This window comes from Suricata suricatta, chromosome 1 (assembly GCF_006229205.1).
Source record: "Suricata suricatta isolate VVHF042 chromosome 1, meerkat_22Aug2017_6uvM2_HiC, whole genome shotgun sequence".
Taxonomy (NCBI): domain Eukaryota; kingdom Metazoa; phylum Chordata; class Mammalia; order Carnivora; family Herpestidae; genus Suricata; species Suricata suricatta.
In genome coordinates, this window is record NC_043700.1 from 150,169,110 (window position 1) to 150,177,976 (window position 8,867).

General features: G+C 36.5%; 1 non-coding gene across 1 annotated transcript; it reads left to right on the top strand.

Moving 5' to 3' along the window:
- The first annotated feature begins 2,887 nt into the window (after window positions 1-2,887).
- LOC115303432 lies at window positions 2,888-2,990 on the top strand. The gene has a single exon (XR_003914054.1). It is a non-coding gene; the product is annotated as a U6 spliceosomal RNA (small nuclear RNA).
- Window positions 2,991-8,867: the final 5,877 nt, after the last annotated feature.

Sequence of the window (8,867 nt, forward strand, 5' to 3'; positions counted from 1 at the left end):
CTGTCTCTTGGCTGCCAGGAGAGGCAGAAACAAGAGGAATACCAGGCACTTGACAATCCTCTCAGAGCTGTAAACTAGAAAGAAGCTCCTTGACACATATTCCCATGAGGATGGGAGGTTTACCATTCTAATATCGGCCACAGGTAACTTAGGTACGAATTATCTCTGATATGTTAATGCAAACGTGTGTGAGTAATTCTCAACAGTATCCTTGCCCACTTCTTTTCTTCCCACAACATTCGGCCATGTGCCCCAAGAACCGCACAGGGGAAACTACTCCCCCCTTAGCCAGTCTTGTCACGTAAACATTCATCCCCAAGCAAGTTACAGAACTACGGTGATTCTTTTCCAGAGCAGCGTGAGCTCTGGTTTGCCAGTTACTAAACCAACCTGGTGGCCTTGAGCAAGTATTTAACCTCTCTGTACTTTGGTTTCATCATCCATAAAACAGTTTAATAATAGTCTCTAGAACAAGATGGCTATCAAATTAAATACTTTAACACAGGTATGTTACTTCTGGCACACAGTGATTGCCCCCAGTGTATCAACTGCTCAAGGAAACAGTACACTTTAGTGACTAAGAATATGAACTCCATAGCCCGACTACTTGAATTCAAATCCTGACTTCACCACTTCTCAGTTGTGTGATTTAAAACAAGTTATCAACTTACCTGTGTCTCTATGTTAGTTAACCTATAGAAGAGGAATAATAATGTTACTATCATAAATGGTTATTGTGAGGATTAAAGTAAATATGGGGCACCTGGATGCTCCAGTTTATTGAGCATCTGACTCTTGATTTGAGCTCAGGTCATGATCTCACGGTTTGTGGAACTGAACCCTGATAACAAGCTCCCAGTCCCCAGATCAATACTGCCAGCACACCGCTGTGCACCCCACCAGGCATACTTTGTGGTCTCTATTACTCTTTTTAGAGAAATAATTATCTATGCACACACCCATGTAAAAATAGTTATATATTAGTAGTTACATAGTTAACACATGACAGAGCTCAGTCTCCAGACCCAGTCCATTCCCTAAAGGTCGAGAAGTCAGGCTGAGATTCTCTCCCCCTCTCTTTGCCTCTCCCCAGCTTGTGCTCACTCTCTCTCTCAAAATAAAGAAACCTTAAAAAAATAAACTAAACATATGTACATATATATGATATAAAAGAAATTGAGAGAAAGAAAATGAAAGAGAGAGTGCACTGTACACTGAATATTTATGTCCCCCACAAAATTCATATGTTGAAACCTCTTCCTCTAAAATGATGACATTTGGAGGTGGGGCTTCTAGAAGGTGATTAGGTCTTAAGAATGAACCCTCCTGCATGGAATTAGTGCCCTTATAAAAGAGGTCCCAGAGTTATTATAGTTAAAATTCAAGGTTTTAACCTTGAATGGTGAAAAATAAATTTCTATTGTCTATAGAAATGGTGAAAATCCAGAATTGTGCAAAGTAAATTTCTATTGTCTATAAGCCACATAGTCTGTGGAATTTTGTTACAGCAGCCCAAATAGGCCAAGACACACACACACACACACACACACACACACACACACACACGCACGCATGGGGATAACTTAGAACAATTCCTAGCAAATAGTAAATAATACATATGCTAGCCATTTTGATATTATTATTGTTATTATTATTATTATTATTATTATTATTATTACTACTATGGGTTAGGACAATATATAATTCTAAATAGTAACATTACCATTCATACAATTGGAAGTTTTAGGGCATTTCTCTGATATGTAGAAGAACCTTGAATTTTAACTATGATAACTCTTACTCCTATATCTCTGAGCGTCACCCTCCTCCTCTGTAAAGTGGGATAATAAAATAAGCCTCAGTCTGCAACATTACAATAAAAATCAGAAGTCAAATTTGTAGAGATCTGAATCAAGGGACTGAGGCAAATTTCCAGCCAAATCCCATGCTGACCCTCTTCCCCTCTAGAGTCTGGCCATGGGAAATTTGTACACAAGAAATCAAGTCAGATGTGAAAATAAGTGATGTTCTATAAATGACTTGGAGCTATATAAAATTCATAGAATAATCCACAGAACTCAGGAAGGTGCTATACTTATGATTAAAGTTGTATTACAAACAACACAAATCAAGAACACACAAATGAAGAAAAGTATAGACCAAAGTCTAGGAGGGTCACAAACACAAAGCTTCTATGTCCTTAGGACATGTCACCCTTCCAACATATCAGCATATGATTCCCAACCAGGGCTCACCTAAACATTGGTGGAATAATCTTTAATATATGACACAGCTCAGTTTCTAGCCCCAGTCCATTCCCTAAAGGTCAAGAAGTCAGGCTGATATCACCTGAACCAAGGCCTCAACCCTCTAATCACACAATTGGTTCTTCCAAATGGGCCAGTCCCCATGCTGACATCTAGAGTCCCACAATGAGTAAGCATAAACTTAGGTGTGATCCTGGGTCCCCGCAGTGAATAACAAAGACATTCCTGTCACTTGGAAAATTTCAAGGGTTTAGAAGCTCCTTCACAAAAACTCAGGACAAAGCCCATTTTAATATAAAATGAATGGGGAGCTTATAAAGATGGATTCCATCTCAATTGCTAAGTCAGTTGAGCATCCAACTCTTGGTTTCAGCTCAGGTCATGATCTCGCAGTTTTGTGAGTTTGAGCCCTGAATCGAGTTCTGTGCTGGCAATATAGAGCCTGCCTGGGATTCCCTCTCTCTCTTTCTTTTTTTCTCTCTCCCTCTCTCTCTCTCTCTGCCCTTCCCATATTCATGCTATCTCTGTCTCTCTCAAAATAAATAAATAAACTTTAAAAAATGGATTTCATTCAATTACCCTGCTACATAAGGCAAATTCAAAAAAGGAACTAAACACTCACTTCAACAGCATGTATATTTAAAACTTGGAACCATATGGAGAAAATTAGTATAGACCCTACACAAGGATGACACACAAATATGTGAAACATTCTGTATTTTCAAGAGCAAGTGATGTAGCTGACTTTCCTAACACATAGAAACAGACACAGAGAGTTAGACAAAATAAGGAAACAGAGGGATATGTCACAAACAAAAGAACAGGACAAAATCACACCAAGAGACCTAAATGAAATGGAGTTAAGTAATATGCTTGCTTGACAGACAATTTAAGGTAATGATAATAAAGATACTTACTAGACTTGAGAAAAGAATGGAGGACATCAGCGACACCCTTAACAAAGATTTAAAAAAAAAAAGGACCAATCAGAGATGAAGAACACAATAATTAAAATTAAAAATACACTAGAAGGAATAAAGAACAGGTTAGAAGTAACAGAAGAAAGAACCAGTGGCCTGGAAAACAGATTAACAGGGGGTTAACCAAGCTGAATAAGGCAGAATGAGGCTGGATTTAGGGGACTCAGTGGCTCAATCAAGCATAATAATGTTCACATTATAAGAAACCCAGAAGAAGGGAAAGGAAAGAAAATTTATTTGAAGAAATATAGGCTAAAAACTTCCCAAATTTGGGAAAGGAAACATAAATTCAGACCCAGGAAGCAAAGAGATCCCCCAATAAAACCAACCCTAAGAGGTCCACACCAAGACACATAGTAATAAGAAGGGCAAAATAACAGTAATAAAGAATGAATTTTAAAAGAAGCAAAAGAAAAGAAAACAGTTCCAATACAAGGAAAGCCCACAAACTTAATAGTATAGTTAAGAAGAACAAACAAAACTCAAACCTAGAAGAAGGAAAGAAATAATAATGATTACAGCATAAATAAGTGATACAGAAACTAAAAAAGCAATAGGACAGCTAAATGAAACCAAGAATTGAAAGGATCAACTCAGAGAGAGAGACAGAGACAGAGACAGAGACAGAGAGAAACAGAGAGAGAGAGGACTCAAATAAAATCAGAAACAATAGAGGAGAAATAATAACCAACACCACAGAAATATTATTTAAAAATATATGCCAACAAACTGGACAATATAGAAGAAATTAATAAGTTTCTAGAACACATAACTTACCAAAACAGAGCATGGAGAAATAGAAAATTTGAACAAATCGATTACTAGCAATGAAATCGAATCAGTAAGAAAAAAGCTCCCAACAAACAATAGTCCAAGACCACATGGATTCAAAGATGAGTTCTACCAAATATTTATAAAAATGTTAATACTTATTCTTCTCAAACTTTTCCATAAATAGAAGAGGAAGAAAATCTTCCAAATTCATTCTATTAGGATAGCATTACCCCTAATGCCAAATGACTCACACAACAAAGAAAGAGAGAGAGAGAGCGAGCTATAGGGCAAAATCTCTAATGAACATAGATGCGGAAATCCTCAACAAAATATTGGCAGACTGAATCCAACAATAGTTTAAAAAAAATCATTCACCAAGATCAGGTGGGAGGCAAGGATGGTTCAATATTCACAATTCAATCAACATGATACATCACATCAGTAAGAGAAAGGATAAAAATCATTTCAATAGATGTAGAAAAAGCATTTGGCAAAGTACAATAACCATTCATAATAAAAGCTTTCAACAAAACAGTTTTAGAGGGAATATACCTCAACATAATAAAGGCCATATGATAAACACACAGCTCACATCATACTCAGTGGTGAAAAACTGACAGCTTTTCCCCTAAGGTCAGGAATGAGATAAGGATGTCCATTCTCACTGCTTTTATTCAATAAAGTACTGGAAGTCCCAGCCACAGCAATCAGATAAGAGAAAGCAATAAAAAGCATACAAATTAGTAAGAAAAAAAAATAAAACTTTCACTATTTGCATATGACATGATACTGTATATAGACAACCCTAAAGATTACATTAAAAAATGACAACAACTGTAAATGAATTCAGTAAGGTTACAGAATACAAAATCAATGTGCACAAATTTGTTGCATTTCTATACACTAATAATGAAGCGGTATGAAGAGAAATTAAGAAACAATTCTATTTATAACTGCACCAAAAATAATAAAATACCTCAAATAAACCTAACCAAAGAGGTGAAAGTCCTATACTCTGAACACTATAAAATACTGATGAAAGAAATTGAAGATGACACAAAGAAATGGAAATACATTTAATGCTCACAGATTTGAATAACAAATATTGTTAAAATGCCTATATTACCCAAAGTAATCTACATAGTCAATCAAAATACCAACACATTATTCACAGAACTAGAAAAATCTTAAAATTTATATGGAATCACAAAAGTCCCTGAATGACCAAAGCAATCTTAAAAGAGAAAAATAAAACTGGAGGTATCACAATTTCAGATTTCAAGTTACATTACAAACCTGTAGTCATCAAAATGGTATGGTACAGGCACAAAAACAAACACAAAGATCAATGAAACAGAAAGCCCAGAAATAAACCCACAATTATATGGTCAATTAATCTTTGACAAAGGAGGAGAGAATATAAACTGGGAAAAAAGATAGTCTCTTTAACAAATAGTGTTGGGAATACTGGACAGTTATATGCAAAAGAATGAATCTGGACCACTTTCTTACACCATACAGAAGAATACATTCAAAATGGATTATAAATGTGGGACCTGAAACCATAAAAATCCTAGAAGAGAGCACAGGCAGTGTTTTCTCTGATGTCCGTCATAACATGATTTTAAGATATCTCTCCTGAGGCAAGGGAAACAAAAATAAAAAATAAACCCTTGAGACTGCATTTAAATAAAACCTTCCTAAAATGTGTCCTACTGAATGGAAGAAGAAAATTCTAATTACGTATTCGATAAAGGATTCGTATCCAAAAAATATAAAGAACTTATATATCCTACACCAAAAAAACAAAAAAATCAAATTAAAAATAGGCAGAAGATATGAACAACACTTCTCCAGAGAAGACATACAGTAGGCCAATAGAGACATAAAAATATGGTTAGCATCACTTACCATTAAGGAAATGCAAATCAAAATGACAAGGAGATATCACCTCATACCTATCCAAATGGCTAAAATCAAAAAAACACAAGAAACAGTAATTGTTGGTGAGGATGTGGAGAAAAAGGAACCTTCATGCACTGTTGGTGGGAATGCAAGCTGGTGCAGTCACCATGGAAGACAGTATGAAGTTTCCTCAAAAAATTAAAATATAATTACTCTATGATCCAATAATCACACTATTGGGTACTTATCCCAAAAATATAAAAATACCAATTTGAAAGGATACATGCATCTTTATGCACCTTTATGTTTATTGCAACATTATTTATAATAGTCAAATTATGGATGTATCCTTAGTGTCCATCAACAGATGAATGGATAAAGAAGTTGTGTGTGTGTGTGTGTGTGTGTGTGTGTGTGTGTGTGTGTGTGATGGAATATTATTCAGCCATAAAAAAGAATAAAAATTTGCCATTTGTAACAACACAGGTGAATCTAGAGGGTATGATGCTAAGCAAAATAAACCAGTTAGTAAAAGATAACTACCATATGATTTCATCCATATGTGGAGTTTAAGAAACAAAACAAATCAACAAAGGGGAAGAAGGAAAAAAAGAAAGAGACAAACCAAAAACTCAGACTCTTAACTATAGAGAACAAACAAATGGTCACCAGAGGTGAGGTGGGTGGGAGGGTGATTGGAAAAGGTGAAGGAGTTAAGAGCACACTTACCTTGATGAGCCCTGAATAATACATGAAATTGTTGCATCACTCTATGGTGTGCTGAAATGAGTATAACACAGTATGTTAACAACATACTGGGATTCAAATTTAAACAAAAAAGAAAAAAATGTCGTTCATTCAGTTGAGTGTCCCATTCTTGATTGAGGCTCAGGTCATGATCCCAGAGTTGTGGGATCATTCCTGTGTCGGACTCTGCCCTGAATGTGTTGCCCATTTAAGATTCATTCTCTCTCGCTCGCTCGCTCGCTCGCTCGCTCGCTCCCTCTTCCCCTCTCCCATGCTCATACACTCTCTCTCTAAAATAAAAGAAAAGAGAAAAGAAAGAAAAAAGAAAGAAGCAAACAATTTATCTGAGTTCATCAGTGGAAATATTACTCAACATGACAATTTAATTCCATTTCACAAATAAAAACGTGTTTTATTCCTATGAAAATACCCTAGGGGTAATTAGGAACTGATCAATCTTTAAAGGGAGTCACATCATTTTACTGAAAGGAACTCTTTGGGGCACCTGGGTGGCTCAGTTGGTTGAGCGTCCAGCTTCGGCTCAGGTCATGATCTCACGGTTCATGGGTTCGAGCCCCGCGTCAGGCCCTGTGCCGACAGCTAGCTCGGAACCTGGAGCCTGCTTTGGATTCTGTGTCTCCCTCTCTCTCTCTGACCCTCTCTTGCTCGCGCTGTCTCTGTCTCTCAAAAATAAAAAATAAAATAAAATAAAAAGGAACTCTTTGGCTATGAGGATTCTGCTAGATACAATACTTTCTCACTAAAAATAAATGAAGAGGATGCCTGGGTGGCTCAGCATGTTAAGTGTCTGACTCTTGATTTTAGCTCAGGTCATGATCTCAGGTTGGCGGTCAAGCCTGAGTCTGACTCTGTACTAAAAGCATGGAGCCCTCCTGGGATCTCTCTCCCCCCTTCCCCTCCCTCATTAGTGCTTATGTACTCTCTCTCTCTCAAAATAAATATTAAAAAATAAATAAATGAACCAAATATGGGGGTGGGGAAGTAGTGGGGGGGAACCTGACTGAAGCCTTTTTCCTTGACTATAATCACATTAAATTAAAAATATATACCATTACACTATATGGGTCCCCACTTTCTAATGTTAATAATAATTATTATTATAATAAAAACTAGAATTTATTGAACACCTATTATATGTCAAGTATTTTACCTCTTTGAAATACACACCAACCCAACTCATAGGGTGGGAAAAAAAAAAACCTCAAAGTTAGAGAAATGTAGTATTGACCTAAGGTGAGGATCTGCAAATTATGGCCCATAGACCAATCCACTCACCACCTGCTTCTGTGTGACCTTAGGCTAAAAATGCTTTTTATATACTTTTAAATAACTGAAAGAAGAACAAAATTTTATGACATATAAAAACTCTATGCTATTCAAATTTCAAGTGTACAAATAATGTTTTATTGAAACACAATAATGCCCATTTGTTTCTATATAGACTACAGCTGCTTCACTACAGTGGCAGAATCAAATAGTTGCAACGGAAACTATGTGGCCTGTTAAGTAAGGCATAAAATATTTACGCTCTTGTCTTTTACAGAAAGCTTGTTGACCCCCTTCAGGTCACATGGCTAGTGAGTCGCAGAGGTGGAATATAGCTAGGTTTCTCTAGTTCCAAGATGCATAATAGCAGCAATCTCTCTTTGTTATTTCAAGCCTATTGTATGCTCCAAATTATCAGAGGCTTACTCAAATAGTTCAATTTAGCCTCAAAATTATTGGCATGCTGCAGATAGAACTGAGGTCAAAGACCTTAAGGCACTTGCCCAAGGCCACAGAGCCAGCTCCAGGCATCTCTGCTCTCTCACGCCTGTGACACCTGCACCTAAACCCCACTCTACTCAAAACATGACATAGGGCTTCCTAAACTTAATGCTTTCACTCCACCCTTAAAAAAAATTATTTCCTTCCCTTAGGTGCCATAGTTTTGCTTCTTCTGGAATAGGAAGAACAGAAAAACCTGAACTGAGGTTCAGAGAGATAAAAAGGCTTAGAATACTTACACAACTAAATATAAGTCTTTAGATTCAGCTTCACTAACAGTCCCTTTATCTTTGTACCAAATTACCCAAAAGCAATAAGGTCCAAATGGGATTACGTTGCATTAGGCAAACTTTCATAAATGGATTGACAAACTAAAATATCAGTGTATTAATTTATACTGAGAACT